Source organism: Eschrichtius robustus, chromosome 21 (assembly GCF_028021215.1).
Source record: "Eschrichtius robustus isolate mEscRob2 chromosome 21, mEscRob2.pri, whole genome shotgun sequence".
NCBI lineage: Eukaryota > Metazoa > Chordata > Mammalia > Artiodactyla > Eschrichtiidae > Eschrichtius > Eschrichtius robustus.
Window position 1 is genome coordinate 22,553,430 of NC_090844.1, and position 19,019 is coordinate 22,572,448.

At 38.7% G+C, this 19,019-nt stretch overlaps 1 long non-coding RNA gene across 1 annotated transcript in view; it reads right to left on the reverse strand.

Moving 5' to 3' along the window:
* Window positions 1-8,791: 8,791 nt before the first annotated feature.
* The window catches only part of LOC137755963 (uncharacterized), a 39,601-nt gene continuing 29,373 nt past the window's right edge, over window positions 8,792-19,019 (reverse strand). The window contains exon 5 of the long non-coding RNA XR_011072135.1: window positions 8,792-9,323. This is a non-coding gene — a long non-coding RNA (uncharacterized lncRNA). The remainder of the gene's footprint in view (window positions 9,324-19,019) is intronic.

Here is a 19,019-nt window from a genome sequence, read left to right on the forward strand (position 1 = left end):
GAGTAGCCCCTGCACCCGGCAACTAGAGAAAGCCCTAGCGCAGCAACAAAGACCCAATGCAGCCAAAAATAAAAATTAATTAATTACTTAATTTAAAAAAAAATCTGATAAAGGACAGTTCAGGAAGTGGATCTTCGAGGTGGTGTCAGTTAGCTTTGATATTGGGCACGACTAACCAGGGTATCTAAGAATCATCACCGGTAATAATAGCTAATATGGATTCAAGGTTTTCTACATACTCAGGCAAGGTGCTGTATGCTTTTCACACAGTATTTCATTTAATCTTCACAACAGCCTTGAACAGCAGGTCCCATCATTATCCTCCTTTTACAGATGGAGAAAAATGAAGGCAGAACTATTGAGTGGCAGAATCCAGACTCAAAAAAAGGCGGAGTCCAAAGCTCATGTTTAATTGCTGTGCTATTTCTTGGGGAGGGGGGAGTTGGACGGGGGTTGGGGGGGAGGGGAATGGGTCTTAGTTCTCTGTCGGCAGACTGTGTATTTTAAGCTCCAGAGTGTGGTACCAGCTGTAGAGCAGGGCTGAGACTTCATCTTCAGTAAAGATTGAACTTTGCTCTTACAATATTGAAGAATGTCATATTGGGCAACCAAAAGCTCTAAACAAACAGTATCCCCAAACTACAAGAACTGGATTGAACATCTGTTATTAAATGTTACAGCAGGAAACAGAATTTCTATGTCATCTGTAGATAAGTTGTATTTGATTTGTTTGCTTTTCGTTTCAGAGAGAAAGGATTTAATACAAATGTCCATTAAATCTATATTTCAATTAGAGGGCACTTCAGATTGTCTTTTGAGAAGAGCATTAAAAGAAAGAAAGAAGAAGATGGAAGGCTAAATTATCAATCTAAGATTAGATACAAAGAATCTGACATTTTTGTTTAGGTAAAAAAAAAAAAAAAAAAAAAATCAAACTCCTCACCCCGCTTTCCCCAAATTTAACAAATCTGCTTTGGACTCACCATCTGATTTGAATGCAAGCCAGTTTATATCAGCAATAGCTAAGAAGTCTGAGAGTAGTCATTTAACTACCAACAGGGAACATAAAAAATGTGTTCAAGGCACTGACTCCCCCAGAGAGCAAAGGCAAAATCATACCAATATGTCTGTTGTTTTTTCTTTCCCTTGCTCTCCAGAAAACAGATTTATCTTGGAATGGGCAGCATTAAATTTAACATTGGATCTCTTTGTGTTTCCAGGTCAAGTGGGAACACATATGCTCCCTACTGAGGAAAATAAACTGCAATGTATTTTTAGCATCCGTTGGAAGTACTTTCAGCTGAAGATGTTCTGCAGGATCTAGGCGATTTCACTGAAAGCCAAAGGATTTGCAGCAGTGTCACCTAGAATTCCAGAACTCGCCCTGAGGGTCTGTAAATAGCACTCTCCCCGAGCCCCTCACGCCACCCTCCACCATTCTCAGTCCCCATCCTGGTGCAAACATCCTCTTTATGAGAAAATGGAGGAAAATCATTCCAGTGAAGGATAAATGAAAAACATCTGTGAAGTAGTTAGGACAAACGAAGCTAACTATAGCTCACTTGGCGCTTTGAGATGCGGCCCTGTGCAGGAGGAAGGGGTAGGGAGGTTGGGGAGCAGGCAGGTCGTTTCCCCACCCGCACTTTTGTGCCGAAGGTTGAAGGTAAGCCATGGACAAGGAGCCACCATACGGTGCATCTTTGTGAAAGGGGCCCATGTGTGCCTTTGTGAAAGGCGGACCAAGGCAGCACCCCCAGCAGACCTGCGAGAATCAGGTGGTTTCAGCTTCTGGTCCCTCCCTCCAAGGGTGGTGTGTGCAGTGTACAAGCTGTGTAGCCCGGGCAATGGAGTCTTAGTTACTAGTCTGAAATGTTTGTTCACGAGATTTGGTGACAGTGAGACAAATGGTTTCAGATCTTGCTTTTGTCTGCACAGTTTTACAAAATATTTCCCATTTTAAAAAACAAATTTACTTAACGGCTAGCTTTTAAATAAATGACACCTGGGATATTGCCTCCTCCTTGAGAAACACTATTTCTAAGATAGAAACAGTCTACAGTGACATAGTATAACACATATCATAAAGCACAGCACAGCATCACAAATGTGAAGTCCTCCCAAAGAACTGTAATTTTGATGATGATTTTAATAAAGCCATGTATTTATTAAAAGACAAGGAAGCCAAAGTTACCATTTATGTTCTTCCTGATACTTTATTACTTTTGTATTTAAAAAAAAGAGTTTCTGTTTACCCTTCTGCAGGACAGAACAATAAAACCTGACTCCCTATCTGCTCCACTTCATCCCATGAAATGGTGAGATGCTTTGGAATAATGGTGTGTCATAACACAAGCATCACAGCTGGTCATAACTTCATTATTAATTCAACACATATTTATTTAAGACTGTGCACGGTGCCTGGATACAAGATAATGTGAGAAGGCTTCTTCTCTCTGTTGTCTTTGCCGAGGTATAAAAATAAAATATTGTCTTCTGTTGATTAAGACAGTCTTCAAAAGCTGTGGATCTCCCATCAGTTAAAAAGATATTGTCTATTTCAAAATTCTCAGAGGATTTGATGGAAGTCTAGCAGATGCCTGAGTTTTGCTCCTTTGTTCCTGCACCACAATGGCTCTTCAGATGCTAAAGAAGAATTTAAGAAAGCCTTTCCCTTCCTCTGTAAGGTGATATTGTTCCATGGTCTTGTGGTTCTTGAATACAGTTATATTAACACTTAATTTACATTTTCAAAACAAAGAGTATTAAGTTTACGTATTGTACTAGGAGTTTGGGTAATGTTCTAGGGCAGAATACTAAGCTTATTGTTCTTTTTTCCTTACTTTGGTTTTTTAAAAAGTAAGTTTTTGTTTAAACAAGTTTAACATGATGTACAGATTAAATGACAATGTGCCCCAAAGCAAAACCGAAAAGATTATTGGAGCTTTATCCTAGCAGTTTAGCTTTGTAGGGGAGGAAAAATAATTTCCCCTCTGACTCTGAGTTCTTAGCTGAGACCCCTGTAATAAAAGACAGAGTAACAAGAGAAAAGCAAACAGAAGTTTATTAACGTGTATACCTCATGTATACACGGGAGATACCCAGCGGAAAATGAGTCATTCAAAATGGTGTCTTAGAACTCTGGCTTATATAACATCTCCAGCTGAAGACGTAAGAGAAATATGGGGCAGACCAGTCTTGGGGGTGATGGGGGAGTGGGTTATGAACATTTAAGTCATTGCCTTCTCCACTGACAAGGGTCTAAAGTTGTCTCCAGGGATTAACCTTTGTCCTTCCCGGTAGAGAGGGGAGGAGGGACGCCTTTGTAAATATATGTCCTCCTTTTAGACAAACAGGGGGAAGATGGAGCTTTTCTTGTGACCATTTCTTCTCAACTGCCTTCAGCTCAAAATAATTGCTATGCCAAAGTGGCATATTCTGGGGTGATATATTCTGCTACCTTTCAGGACTGAAAGTAGAAAAGTCAGTCGTTCTGTGGATCCAGGTGTTAAATTGGAAATCATGAACTCCTATCTTAGCCTATCAGAGGGACTTGGGAGCAGAGGAAATCCATTCACCAAGAAAGAAAAAGGTAGATGTGAAATGATCGCAGATTTAGCAAGAGATCATATTTCTTGGTTTTCCAACATTTTGGTGTCTTGCCTGGTATTCTTGAGTCTTAGCTACATTCCTTGGCCTAAAGACTTATAATAAATCCCCTTCTTTTGCTACAGTACCCTTGAATTGGCTTTCCTTCCTTGAAACGAAAACACTCTTAGCATAGAAATTGTTTTCTGGAAGTGAGTTTGCAAGTTACAGACCATCTAAGAAAACGGTTGTCAAAGCAGATGGGGTGAGAAATGGGTAGTCCTAGAAACAAAAGAGAGGATGATAAACTGTGTTCCGTCCTTGCAGCCTTTCAAGGAAGTACAATGAGAGCAAGAAGGAGAGAGGTTTGAGGCCAAGGCTACCCAGCCAAAAGCAGACAGAAAAGCAGAGTTGGAATCCAAGTGGGTACCAAGATCCTTTCTGACCAAAGCCAGCCATCTAACTGCTCAAAGTCCATCTAAAAAGCATCTAAAAAGACAGATCAATACAACCAGATTCTGTATTGTGATCGTTTTTAAAACTAAAATTGGTGTGTTTATTAAGAAAATGTATAATCTCGGCAATTAGAATGGGAATATCTGGGAAAAACCAGATGCGCTAAGGACTTTAATCCCTGAACTCCAGCTTTAACTCCCCAAATCCTCTATGTGCTCCAACCCCACCATTTACCCCAACAGGTAAATGTGGTGAGGCCTGTCCCCATTGTAAAGCAGTTCAGCTCAAATCAATTTGGGAGCACAGGTGACATTTCATGATATTATACACTGGAGGAAAAAAGTGCCAACATAAGCTAAAGAAAATGACAAATGGGAAATATTTTCAATGCATACAACATAGGGTTTATATTCAAGATATATAAGGAATTCCTACAAATCAGTATGCAAATGATGAATAAAAAAAAAAACAGGCAAAGAAAATAGTTTACATTAGAAGAAATACAAATAGGTAATGAATACATTTTAAAAATAGTTTAATCTCCAGAGTAATCAAAGTAATGCAAATTAAAATAGGATACCATATTTAGCCTATAAAATTGGCATAGAATATATCATTATTTTTTCCAGTTTTGTTGCGATACAATTTACATACATAACTGTATAAGTTTAAGGTTTAATAAGTTTAGTTAGCATCCATCTTCTCATATAGATACAATAAAAAGTAAAAGCAAAAAAAGAAAAAATGTTTTAACATGCGATCTTAGTAGAAGAATAAGGAAATGGGGCATCCTCAGGTATTACAGCTAAGAATGTATTGGTACAGCTTCATGCAGGGCATTTAATAATATGCAGCAAAATCCTAAAGAAATGTTCTACTCCTGGGGATTGTTCTAAAGATAGACATGCCCCCAAAGATCTATCCAAGGATATTCAGTGGGGAAAACGAAAAACATCCTGATTTCCAGCAGTGGAATAATGGTTAAGTAAATGTTGGCATCCTATACGATAGAATCTATGTAGCCATTAAAAATTGCTTTCCAGGGCTTCCCTGGTGGCACGGTGGTTGAGAATCTGCCTGCCAATGCAGGGGACACGGGTTCGAGCCCTGGTCTGGGAAGATCCCACATGCCGTGGAGCAACTGGGCCCGTGAGCCGCAATTACTGAGCCTGCGCGTCTGGAGCCTGTGCTCCACAACAAGAGAGGCCACGATAGTGAGAGGCCCGCGCACCGCGATGAAGAGTGGCCCCCGCTTGCCACAACTAGAGAAAGCCCTCGCACAGAAACGAAGACCCAACACAGCCATAAATAAAATTAAAAATTAAAAAAAAAAAATTGCTTTCCAAGAAAATTTAAGAACTTAAAAAAATACCTATGTCATAACATTTGTTGAAAATATACAGTTCTTCATATAAAGCATAACCTCACGTTGATGTAAGTACATACACACATACTATTACCGAACCAAACTTGGGTCTGCTCCCAAGTAAAGCGAATCTACTGACACGGAGTTGAGGTGAAGGAAAGTGCAGCGTTTACTGCAGGGCCAAGCAAGGAGTCCAGGCAGCTAGTGCTCAGAAGGCCTGAACTTGCTGATGGGTTTCAGGGAAATGTTTTTAAAGACAGGGTGAGGGAGAGGGTTGTGGGGTACGTGATCAGCTCATGGACATTCTTCTGATAGGTTGGTGATGAGGTAATCTGGAGTCAACATTATCGACTTTCTGGTTCCAATTGGTCTGGGGTCTAGGTGCTTGTGGTCAACAAGCAGTTAACTTCTTCCACCTGGTGGGGGTTTCAGTATCTGTAAAACAGCTCAAAGGATTTGGCTCAGAATATGATCTATAGCCCTTGAGGAGGAACTAAAGGTCACTGACTTTGTTTAATGGCTAAACTATTACTATTTTGTCTTGCTTGGCTGTTTTCCTTTGTTTCTGCATTTTCTCACTTCTGTGATTAAATTTATTCTTTGGAACCCAGTGAAGGCCTAGGAGGCTAAAGTTCTTCTACAAACAAGAGGCAGGCAGAGGAGGACAAGGGTGGGCGGGCAGGGGGCAGGAAGGCCCCATAGGGCTCTTCTCTGCTCGATTACAATACCTGTATGTATGTATGTATGTGTGTGTGTGTGTGTGTGTGTGTGTGTGTGTGTGTGTGTGTGTGTGTGTGTGTGTGTGGTGGGGGGAGTGGTATAAATGGACCCTCACAGAATAAAGCCTGAAAATATCACAAAAAGTACATCAAATTGTCAGTAGTTGTTATCCGTACTTGCTGGAATTACAATTTTTCTTTTCTTTTTTGTTTTCCAAATTTTCTATAATAGGTATTATCTTTGTCATCAGAATAAGTTATATTTCAAAAGAAAGTCATGCCAAAAAGTACATGTATTTTGCTCAAGCAATCACAAAAAGTGCTTGTTATATTTAAGTTACAGTTAAGGTTATATTTCTGTATTTCAATTTGTGATTTGTTTGAGAGCAAATATGTTCACAAGGAAATCCCCCTCTTTCCTGGAATATGGATCTAAGCTTCCTTCTTGCCCTTAACGCAACCTTATTCAGCATGTGCAATTTCTCCAAGTTAATTGCATGAGACTCGTAAAACTGGGGATTTTTAAATACATTTCAACAATGTTTAGAATACGTTGCCTAGTAATTTAATACAAAACATTTCCAGAACTCTCACTTCTAGCTACAAAAAAATTTTGAATCAGTTGTATTTCTGAAAATGCTGCCTTTGCTTAACTTTAATCCTGATAAAGAGAGTTTTCTGCCCCACCCTTCTTCTTTTTTTTTTTTTTTTTTTTTGACACCATATTTCTCTAGCCCCTCCTCCTCCATGTTCTGCAGAGCTGGTCAGTTGGAAAAGTAGGCAAATGCATAAAGGCATCAAAGTCAACAGCAGATAAGGAGACCAAGAGTCTCAAAGGAGAATTCAGCATGAGAGAAAGAGAGTCTGGGCTAGTGACCCCTGTTATTCTCTGGGTGCCTTCACCTGGCATTTGAATGCAGGGCAGTGCTTAATGTCTTGTCCTTGTTAGTACAAGTGCAGTCAGGCTTTCCCTATCCTCAGGTTCCACATCTGAGGATTCAACCAACTGCGTATCGACAATATTCAGGAAAAAAGATTTCAGAAAGTTCCAAAAAGCAAAACCTGAATTTGTCATGTGCAGGCAATTATTTACATAGCGTGAAGAATGTGTGTATGTTATGTGCAAATACTACACTATTTAATATAAGGGACTTGAGCATCCACAGATTTTGTTATGCATGGGGGTCCTGGAACCAATTCCGCCTCGGATACCAAGGACTGACTGTATATTACCTGAAACCCACACGTGCGAGAATTTAAGGCACTGTTAGAAGCTGGTTGGGAGATACCTTGGGGCCAATGGGGCCTTGTTAGGGAATTCCACATCAATCGCTTGCTTAACAATTTCATAACCAAGATAGTAAAAATCGCTTGTAACTAGAGTGAACTCTCTACCCTACCTCACTCTGTAGCTGTTGGCTACAAGTCACATAGTCACCATGACTCTCAATTCCATTCAGCATAAAAGGAAGGAGTTGAATTACATCAGATGCTTAACTGAGGCATCAGAAGGTCCATGAACATGTGAAATTATAAGCAAAATTATATGCATTTTTTGAGAGAGAAGATCCATAGCTTTCATTGGATTCTCAATTCATGTATCCAAAGAGATTATAGCCCCCTGAGTTATACAACCTCTAAATTCCATGCAACATTAATATTCCATGATTCTCCATTTATGCATATTTTGGATAGTGCTTTTGCCTAATTAGAGAACTTTATTTTATACCATGCTTGGTTTACTTAGATTTCAGATTGGTGAATATTATTATTTCCCCCAATAATAATAGTGGAATATGAAGTGAATATTATTATTTCCTCTCATGTATAAGGCATTTTGTGACAGGAGTCTGTATATATATGTAGCCACAAGAGAACAAAATGCAGAAAACTTATTAAAACAACAAAAAAAGGATACAAATGAACTTATATACAAAACAGAAATAAACCCACAGACATAGAAAACAAACTTATGGTTACCAAAGGGGAAAGTGGGGGGAGAGATAAATTAGGAGTTTGGGATTAACAAATATACACTACTGTTTATAAAACAGATAACCAACAGGGACCTACTGTATAGCACACGGAACTCTACCCAATATTTTATAATAACCTATAAGGTAAAAGAATCTGAAAAAGAATATATAAAGAAAAAAATATATATATGACTGAATCACTTTGCTGTACACCTGAAACTAATACAGCATTGTAAATCAGCTATACTTCAATTAAAAGTTAACCATCAATTATATTTCACATCAATGGTAGAAATTTTGCAATTACACAGTTTGCTGGTTTAGTTGATGTAATTAAAATATTTTAGATTTCATACATGTTAAGAAAACTTTTACACAGTGTTATCTCTGTATGATCCTGATGGTGACCTTAGGATAATATTTTTAAAGAGTAGGTTGCAAAGAAGTTGGGAAGCCCTAGAACTGTGATTCCAACATCCCAACCCCATCAACATATAATTAACTACAATGAGTTCAGAATCTTCAGATTTTCATTCCCTGCTTGACATCAATAATGCAGGATATCTATTCCCATTCGACTCTCTTCCATTTACATAGTCTTTCAAGAGACTGCATTAGAAGTGACTTAATAACGGTGCAGGCTCATAGCATCTTGTTGCTCTACAAGCTGACTTCAGATGTGTTGGGAAATTCTGTCCGGGAACAAACACTGCAGCGTCTCTGCCAGGGGCACTGAATCAACACGCCAGAGCACAGTCCTCTTTCCCGACCAGCCAAGCTGGGCACACAGAGCCAGCCTCTCTGGTTCAGAGCACTCCGCAATGATGTCTTACTGTGGGGCGGATACCATATTCACTAAACAACAAAAGAACAGCCTGGCCCTGTGGAAAGCAGGTTTTTTTGTTTTTGTTTGTTGGTTGTTTTTTTTTTTTTTTTTTGGCCGCGCCGGATCTTAGTTCCCCTACCGGCGATTGAACCCCAGCCCACGGCAGTGAAAGCACCGAGTCCTAAGCAGGAAAAACAAATTCCCAAGCAGTTTGTTTTTATTTTTGAAGTGGTTGACTTTGGATTGTTGGAGCTCCTAAAAAGGTCTTACAAAAGCTTTAAATTCTGTCATTTGATTCTTAGATTCCTCATCTCTTTGGGTTTTGAAAAGTATCACTACCACATATTCTACGTGCCCTTTTGCCCCCAAAGAATCCAGTGAATTTGTAAATAAAGCTGGAAATAAAACAGTTAAAAAGAATTATGAGACAACCAGATAAACAAAACGTGATCTATACATACAATGAAATATTATTCAGCCTTAAAAAGAAAGGAAATTCTGACACATTGCTAACAACATGACTGAACCTTGAAGACATTATGCTCAGTGAAATAAGCCAGTCACAGAAGGACAAATACTGTATGATTCCAATTCTATGAGAGACCTGGAGTATTCAGACTCATAGAGACAGAAGGAAGGATGGTGGTTGTCATACTTCTGAGGGAGGAATTGGAGGTTATTGTTTAATGGGTTTGTAATTTCAGTTTGGGAAAATGAAAAAGTTCTGGAGATGGATGGTGGTGATGATTACATAACAATGTGAATGGACTGATATCACTGAACTGTACACTTAAAAATGATTAAAATGGTAAATTTTGTTATGCATATTTTACTGCAAATTTTAAAAATCCATTGAATTTTTAAAAATTATGAGACAATAAGGGAAATTTGAACACTGACTGGATATACAATGATACAAAGGAAGTATTGTTCAGTGTTTTTTTTCTAAGACTATCTTTTTGAGGTACATAATTAAATATTTACAGATAAGATGATATGATAGGGACTTCCCTGGTGGTACAGTGGTTAAGAATCTGCCTGCCAATGCAGGGGGCCATGGGTTCAAGCCCTGGTCCGGGAAGATCCCACATGCTGCGGAGCAACTAAGCCCGTGCGCCACAACTACTGAAGCCCGTGCACCTAGAGGCCGTGCTCCATAACAAGAGAAGCCACCGCAATGAGAAGCCCACGCACTGCAACGAAGACTAGCCCCCGTTCGCCGCAACTAGAGAAAGCCCACACGCAGCAATGAAGACCCAACGCAGCCAAAAATTAAATAAGTAAATAAACAAAAAGAGAAGACAATTAAAAAATAGTAATAAAATAAATTTTTAAAAATGATATGATATCTGTCATTTGGGTATAGAGGATACAGTTTTGGCTATGAGTTGATTAAATTTTTAAAAAAGAAAAAAAGAAGACCAAGGCTATTTAAACATGCATTGCTGACGTGGATGAATCTAGAGACTGTCATACAGAGTGAAGTAAGTCAGAAAGAGAAAAACAAATATCGCATATTAACACATATATGTGGAACCTAGAAAAATGGTACAGATGAACCGGTTTGCAGGGCAGAAATTGAGACACAGATGTAGAGAACAAACGTATGGACACCAAGGGGGGAAAGTGGCAGGGGGTTGGGGATGGTGGTGTGATGAATTGGGAGATTGGGATTGACATGTATACACTGATGTGTATAAAATGGATGACTAATAAGAACCTGCTTATAAAAAAATAAATAAAATTCAAAACTTCAAAACAAAAAAAGCATAGGAGAGGACCTTGACTAGTTGGAGGCCATCTCTGAAAGCCCTGGGTCCCTGGGTCTGGCTTTTGGAGACTTCAGAGGAGGTTGGGGAGTTTGCATCCTCACCTCCAGCCCCCAGGCAGTGTTTGCCACTATCAACTGTCAAGGGTTTCCAACCAGGGGCGGTACATCCCTCCAGGGGGTGTTTGACAATGTATGAGACCATTTCTTATTTGCTTTTGGTTATTACAAATTAGCACTTAATGAGCGGGGTCCGGGGATCTAATATCCTACAATGTGCCAGACAGTCCTTCCCCACCAAGAACTTTCCCACTTAAAATGCTTGTGGAACCCCTGTTGAAAGCTGACAGAATAAAACCTGTGAAAATACTCCAAAAAAAACCAAAAAACAAAACATGCATTGCTGTTAACCTTACATAAATGAAATCAAATATAGATTATAGATTATTTTTAACCAAAATCTGTTATGCATTACATTATTATCTATACCTTTCGGTTTGCCTAAAATATTCAGTATTTTTCAAATGTTTTCTTATTATTCTGATTATAAACATGTTAATATGTTTCACATATTAACATGTGTTAATATGTTAATATGTTTGTCAGTACTATATTCTACAAGATATAAACTTCTAGAAAGCATTCACTGTGTTCTTCTGAATAATCCTTCAGCCTAATCAAAAAAACATAGTGACTTGTTTGAGATCATAGAGAAAATAAAAATTAGTCCTTTGGAGTCTAATTCCAGTGTCATTATTTTTTAGGACTCACTCTTTTCTTATTATGCAACTTGGCTAGAATTTAAAAAAAAGAAAAGGTGTAGTATCACCATAGAATCTGCCTAAACACTAACATAAACTTAAAACTAACTTAGTTTCATCTAAGAGCAAACTGAGGTATATAATGCTCTAAATTGTATACTTCTTGAGAACAAAATTTGTTTTTTTAATCTAGAAAATGATAAATATTTTTATTATTTAATAAAATAATAAATATTTGACTAAGAAAAGAATGTCCAGTTATAAGACTGGTCACAACTGAATATTTGTACTAATAAATATCTGACTAAGAAAAGAATGTCCAGTTATAAGATAAATAAGTACTAGGGATATAATGTACAACATGATAAATATAATTAACACTACTGTTCATTATATATGAAAGTTGTTAAAGGGAGAAATTCCTAAGAGTTCTCATCACAAGGAAAAAAATATCTTTTTCTTTTTCTGTTATCTTGTATGTATTTGAGATGATGGATGTTCACTAAACCTACTGTGATAATCATTGCATGATGTATCTACATCACATCATTATGCTGCACACCTTACACGTACATAGTGCTGTGTGTCAGTTATCTCTCAATAAAACTGGAAGAGAAAAAGAATGAAAGAAAGAAAGAAAGGAAGGAAGAAAGAAAGGAAGAAAGGAAGGAAGAAAGGAAGAAAGAAAGAGGGAGGGAGGGAAGAAGGAAGGAAGGAGAGAAAAGAATGTTTAGGACCATATTTTTGGAGTTCCTATGCTGATCTGTAAACCATCATCACATACTTGGAAAAGAAGTATAGTATTACTTTGAGTCAATGCGTAGATTGATATTAATTTAAAATAAACCTCCTCACTCCATCCCAGTTGTGACGGCCTTTGCATTATTCTTGAAGATCCGGAACACTGTCTACTTATGAATCCCTCTATTTGGAAATCTCTCTCCTAAGACATTTGCATGAAATTCCTTTCCGCAATTTTTCTTGTTACCTTCCCTAGAGACCTTCTCTAACCACCCCAACTAAATTGGCTCCACACTCCTACCCTTTTTAACTCTCTATCTCTTCACCCATCTCCTCCTACCCCCTCCTCAAGCACTACTTATCACTACCTGGATATGTTGGGTTGTTTGTTGTCTATTTCCCCACGCAGGACTATAACTTCAGAGGATGGGATTTTTTTCACCACTGAGTAACCTAAGCCTTGGCACATGGTAGGTCACAATTGAATATTTGTTGAATCAATGAATGGACAAAGAGTTGAAAAGGCTCCCACTTAAGAGAGTCTAACTTCCAGCTTGAACAATGAGCTTCAGTCATATCTTCAGCAACTTCCATGGGAACTCTCATGGAATTTAATTACATGTATTTTTCATCTTCAAAGTGCATTATAAATAATTCTTTAATACCTCCATGAAACAGATGTTAATACTCTGTTTTATAGTTGGGAAAATGAAAGCACAAAAAACTAAATCCCAAAAGATCAATGAGTGAGTCAATGTCAGAGACAGATTTAGAGAAGAATTTTGGATATTTAGTCTTGTGCACCTGACTCTCCAAAGTCATTTATCTATATCTTGCTTGTTACAACTCATTTAAAAGCATTTACTATTCCTGAATTTGAAAGTCTCTGAGGTAAGAAATTGGTGACAGCAGGTGACTCAGTTACTATAAATGTTCTTTCAAGATCTTGTTCTTTAATCTGTAGCCAGTAATTCCCACAAAGCAAGTTGCTGCCTTAGCAGAAATACATGGTCTGTAAGTAACTACTAATTAGTTTCATTATGCCCATCCCTCATTTAATTATAAAATGCTTCCACCACCCCAAATCTATTGCAAACATGGGGAAAATTCTTTATGCAGTGTCTGTAAAAGATTTTCTCGAAGTCTAAGTTTGCTTTTGATTCTTCAAACGTTATTAGAAATAATGGGACCTCAAAATTCCATATGCCAGAAGGATCACATGACCTCATTTTCCATCAGGAAGTTCCTTTTTATATAGAGACAGTGGTTCTCAAATCTGACTGCATTTTAGAATCACCTGGAAATTTTACAAATACTGATACCTGGATCCTACCCTCAGAGATAGTGATTTTTTTGATCTGAGGTGTGGCTTTGTAATTTCTTATGGAAGCTTCTGAAGTACACCCAAGATGGAGACTTTTGTAGAAGAGCCTTGGTTCATGGATCTCCTGACACGACCCGAGAATGGACTCCAGGAAGGAGGCAAAGCCAGAAGACTTTGTAATGGTCTCTAGATTTCTATGTAATTCTAGGTATTTAAAATTATTACACTATTATAAATATCTTATAGTATTCTCCATCCTGGGGTTATTTCTTAGAAGGATCTAGTTTTACTTTATCTAAGATTTAAGTTACCTCGAGCTAAGATGAAACAGATGTCAAGGTGACAACAACTGGGATGAAGTGTATGAAACACTTCTTAAAATTGTAACAAGCTATAAATATGTGAGATACAGGGGCTTCCCTGGTGGCGCAGTGGTTGAGAATCTGCCTGCCAATGCAGGAGACACGGGTTCGTGCCCTGGTCTGGGAAGATCCCACATGCCGCAGAGCAACTGGGCCCGTGAGCCGCAATTACTGAGCCTGCGCGTCTGGAGCCTGTGCTCCACAACAAGAGAGGCCGCGATAGTGAGAGGCCTGCACACCGCGATGAAGAGTGGCCCCCGCTTGCCACAACTAGAGAAAGCCCTCGCACAGAAACGAAGACCCAACACAGCCATAAATAAATAAAAATAAAAATTATTTTTAAAAAAAAATGTGAGATACAATTATAGTAATCAAAATTTTGACATGCTACATGAGCCACACAGGACCAAAGTGGCCATTTGTATGATATAAACTGTAGCCAGAATCATTCTTAGTAATAAACAAAATCCACTAAAAATGTGTCTACTTTTATTTTGGACACGCTGTGCCTTCATCATCAATCACTCTCACTGGCAGAAAAATGTATTTTGTTTTTCATGCCTGATCTTTCTACCCATTCTGATACCTACAGCTTCAAGTAAAACAGAACCCTATGGTAACACACTTGTTGTTACATTTAACAACACAGACCCCTCCATCATGAAAGCATTATGAAGGGTCACACCCATATATGGTTTTCATTTGTTTTCTATCAACTTCTCATACTTGGTACTTAATGTGGATTGCTTAACTGTGAATGGCAACAAAGGCAACACAGAAAAATGGATGTAAATGAGGAAAGAATTACTGAAAAAGAAATGCTTTGTAAAAAATCAGCAAGAAAAAACACATGAGCTTAGACCTATAAGAGCTAGGACTAGAAATCCCTGTCTCTATCAGTGGTTCATCTTGCTGGGTGCTTCCAGAACCCTGTGCTCCTGTGACCCTCTCCCCCATCATTGGCTGTGGATCTTGGGTTTCTTGTCACTTGATTACCTAAGCTCTTTGAAAGAGTTGTTTTCCCCTACTTGGCTCCAGGCTGCTGGGCTTGCATTTGGTATAAGTTCTCTGAAGCAACAAGGCTGGTGTCATCATTCAGCGCTTCTATTTAAATACTTCCTTAATTCCTCCTGTTTAGTCTGGCTCATTGGGTGTCGCCCATAAAAACAGTTTGGCTTTTGTAGTCACCATTAGAGCAGAGTGTGACTAATCAGTCAGTTCACTGCAACTCTGTTATTTTCTGCGAAGTGAGTCAGTTTCAACATAAGATTTGTGCTCATATGTCACTCCCTACTCTCTGGTGTTCAAGTCCATATTTGTTCCAGACTCTAGATGCTTTTAAAAAAAAAAAAAAAAGGCTGTTTGTTTAATTTATAAAAACATGTTCTATACACCCTCTCAGAAGAACTAACTCCACAGGAATTTGGAGAAATCCCCGTAAGGCTAGCTCACTACACAGAATTCCCAGGACAGGGAAGACATTTGTTCCCTCAGTTTGGGGAACTGTACCAATAATACAACGAGCTCAGGTCAACACACACATACTGAATGTTTACAGAGTGCCAAGTACTTTTCATATATCATTATCTTAAAAATCAACAGTGTATCTTAGAGCAGTTTTAGATTTACAGAAAAATTACAAAGAGTACAGAGAGTTTCCATATATCCCACACCCAGTCTTCCCTATTATCTTACATTAGTATGATACATTTGTTACAATAATGTAATGCTACATTATCATTACAATATTGATACATTGTTATTAACTAACATCCGTATTTTTTTTTCCAGATTTCCTTAGTTTTTACCTACTGTCTTTTTTGTCCCAAGATGCCATCCAAGATACGACATGCCATTTAGTCATTGTATCTTCTTAGGCCTCTGCTGACTGTGACAGATTCTCAGACTTTCTTTTTGATGAACTTGACAGTTTTGAGGAATACTGGTAAATATTTTGTAGAATGTCCCTCCACTGAGATTTGTCTAGTTTTTTTCTCATTAGACTGGGGTTAACTATTCTTAAGAGGAAGACCACAGAGGTAGAATGCCATTTTCATCATATCATGGCAAGGGCAGATACCATCAACATGAGTTATCATTGTTGATGTTAAACTTAATCACCTGGCTGAGGTAACATTAGTCAGATTTCCCTATGGTAACTTTACGGTCACTTTGCCTTCTTTTTCCCCTTTTCCATTCTGTACTCTTCAGAAGGAAGTCACTATGCACAGCTCACACTTACAGAGTAGGGAGTTATGACCCACCTCCTTGAGGGCAGACTATCTACACTAATTATTTGAAGATCCTGTTTATTCAGTCATTTTCTGTATCAGTGTGGACTCAAGGTTTGTTTTTAAAATATACTTGGGTTATAATCCAACACTTTTTTTTTTTAAATACAGGTTTTTTTGTTTTTAATTAATTAATTAATTTATTTATTTTGGTTGTGTCGGGTCTTCGTTTCTGTGCGAGGGCTTTCTCTAGTTGCGGAGAGCGGGGGCCACTCTTCATCGCGGTGCGCGGGCCTCTCACTATCGCGGCCTCTCTTGTTACGGAGCACAGGCTCCAGACGCGCAGGCTCAGTAGTTGTGGCTCACAGGGCCCAGCTGCTCCACAGCATGTGGGATCTTCCCAGACCAGGGCTCGAACCCGTGTCCCCTGCATTGGCAGGCGGATTCTCAACCTGCACCACCAGGCAAGCCCAATAATCCAACACTTTTTAATTTCTTTTCTTGCTCAAGTTTTTCCAGCTTTGACCACTGGCGACTCTTTCAGTTGGGTCCTTGTCCCTTTAACATAGTGCTTTATTATGGATTTTTTTTTTTTTTTTTAGCACTTCTTTAATTTCTGGCTCTATAAGATGCTCCAGGCTCATCTTGCATATTTTCTGCCGCAGTCCTCGGATTAGCCATTTCTTGAGAAGCCCCGGTTCCTTTTATTGGAGGATGGTATTAGAAATCAAGATCTGGATGATAAATATGCTGTTACTGGGATGTTTTTGCTTCTCAGCTAAAAGAGGAACTATATGTACATATACTAACCCACGTATTTACACACATCCGTAAATATTTCTATGTAACCATTTGCATCTATATTAATCTAAACACGAATTCATACAGATATCTTCAACTCAAATCCATTACCATATTGATCATTATAGCTGACTTCCCTTGCTTCAACAGTGAGAAAACTGGTTCCTACCATCCACATCCATTTACTTAATTGTTCAATTCCAGTATACATGTAGAGCAGTTTCAGAATTGTTGTTAACCTGCACCCATGTGGGAGGCAACTTTATCAGCTAGAGTGGTTTTCGAGAGAGTCTGGAAAACATTATTCTGGACAGCCATTAGCCTGGTATCATTCAACGATTCTCTATCAAGGAAGAAGGCAGAATCAATAAGGGAGGAAAATGAATGGTCCTCACCACATAACACATTGGAGTGGCAGGTCAGGGAAGAGAAAAATACAGTGGGTTCATTTTGAATTTTAGCTGAGTTTCTATGAAAAGGGCAGTTGTTTTCCTCCTTGGACTGCAAACTTTTGACACAACGCTCATGTCCTTCCTTTGTCACTGAACCAGTTCCACCTTCTTTCAGCCTCCACAGCCATCAGCCATGATCAACAGAAGGGGAGCAACTTTACTGAGTATATTACAAAGTGCGAGCCGAGAGGGCACAGCAGGGTAATGAGGCAGCGAGGGATGGATAAACAGAAGTATCAGCTAGTTGTTGGGCAGCTGGAGGTAGCAGAGATTGCAAATAGGTACTGACAGGTCCAAAATATTAAAACAACAAGGGGAAAATGTGGGTGATGGAACTAAATTTTACAGTTGACCATTAATGAGGCCCCATCCACAGCTTTGACTGGCCTGTGCCCTTTCACTTATCTATTATCAAATCAGTTGTCAATGTGCTATTTTCATCCAGTGGCACTTGGCAATTCTAAAAACAAACCCTTCCATAGTCACTCTCCAGACCTGACCTGATATCTAGAAAGTATTAAGCCAATATATGGGAAAGAGCAAGCAACTCTACACAGGGAAAGCTAAAGTTTTCCCTATTATACAAGAAGATTCAGAGTTAAGATTCTTAGAAGAAGAAAATGGCATGGCAGAAGGAATGGGGGCTTTGGAGGTTCACTCATCTGGCTTTGATTTCAAGCTCTGCCACTTAACAGCTGTGCAACCCTAGGCAAACTATTTGCTATTGTTTATATTCAAATGATATTAAAATACTAAATTATTGGATATATTTAAAATAACATTAAAACAATATATTTTATTAATATTTAAAATTATATGTAACAAAACCATAGCATTTTATAGCAAAAAGAGTGAATCTTAATGTATGAAAATTTATAAATCATTTAGGAGGGTGAGGGATCCTGAGATGGAATGCAGAATGTGACAAAACAATTTATCTGTATTATAAATGTATGAAGCAACCTCAATGGGGGGTGGGAGGGTCAAGTGTTAACCTAAGTAACTTTGGAAATGAGTGGAGTCTGTCAGACTACAGGCAAAAGAAACTGTCCATGAACATTGTGGTCTAGTTGGAAGTGGGATGTGAAACTTCCAGGAGTGTCCTTAAAGGGAGGGGATGCCCTTCTCACGTTTCTTCTTTCCTACCGGGTAGAACAGGACACGATGTCCAGTGGGAACACTGACTTTGGACCACGATGTCCAGCGGGAACACTGATTCTGGACCACAAGGCTGATGATGATGGAAACAAAAAGAAGAAACCCATCTTCTTCTCATGACTTCAGAGCCACCATACCAGCTAAATTTACATGGAATGAAAAAGAAACTTCTGCCTTGCTTAACCCACTCTTGTTTTGAATTTCCTGTCACAAAGGAATCTAACCCCAACTAACATAGATTTTACTTGTATCTTTTCCTCCCTGGCTTTTACTCTTCCACCAATCCCTGAATCCCTCACAAAGTGATGGTACATAACTTTTCAATATATAACGCTCCTTCTAAGACACTCTGACGTCTCCTTAAGCACCTAACTCTAGACAATGAAAGGGGTGGGGGCATAAAGTGGACTCTTGCTCACAAAAAGATTATGCCCTTGAATGGAACAATAATTGATCAGGAGCATAATTCGTATGAACTCATTATCCTCACAGA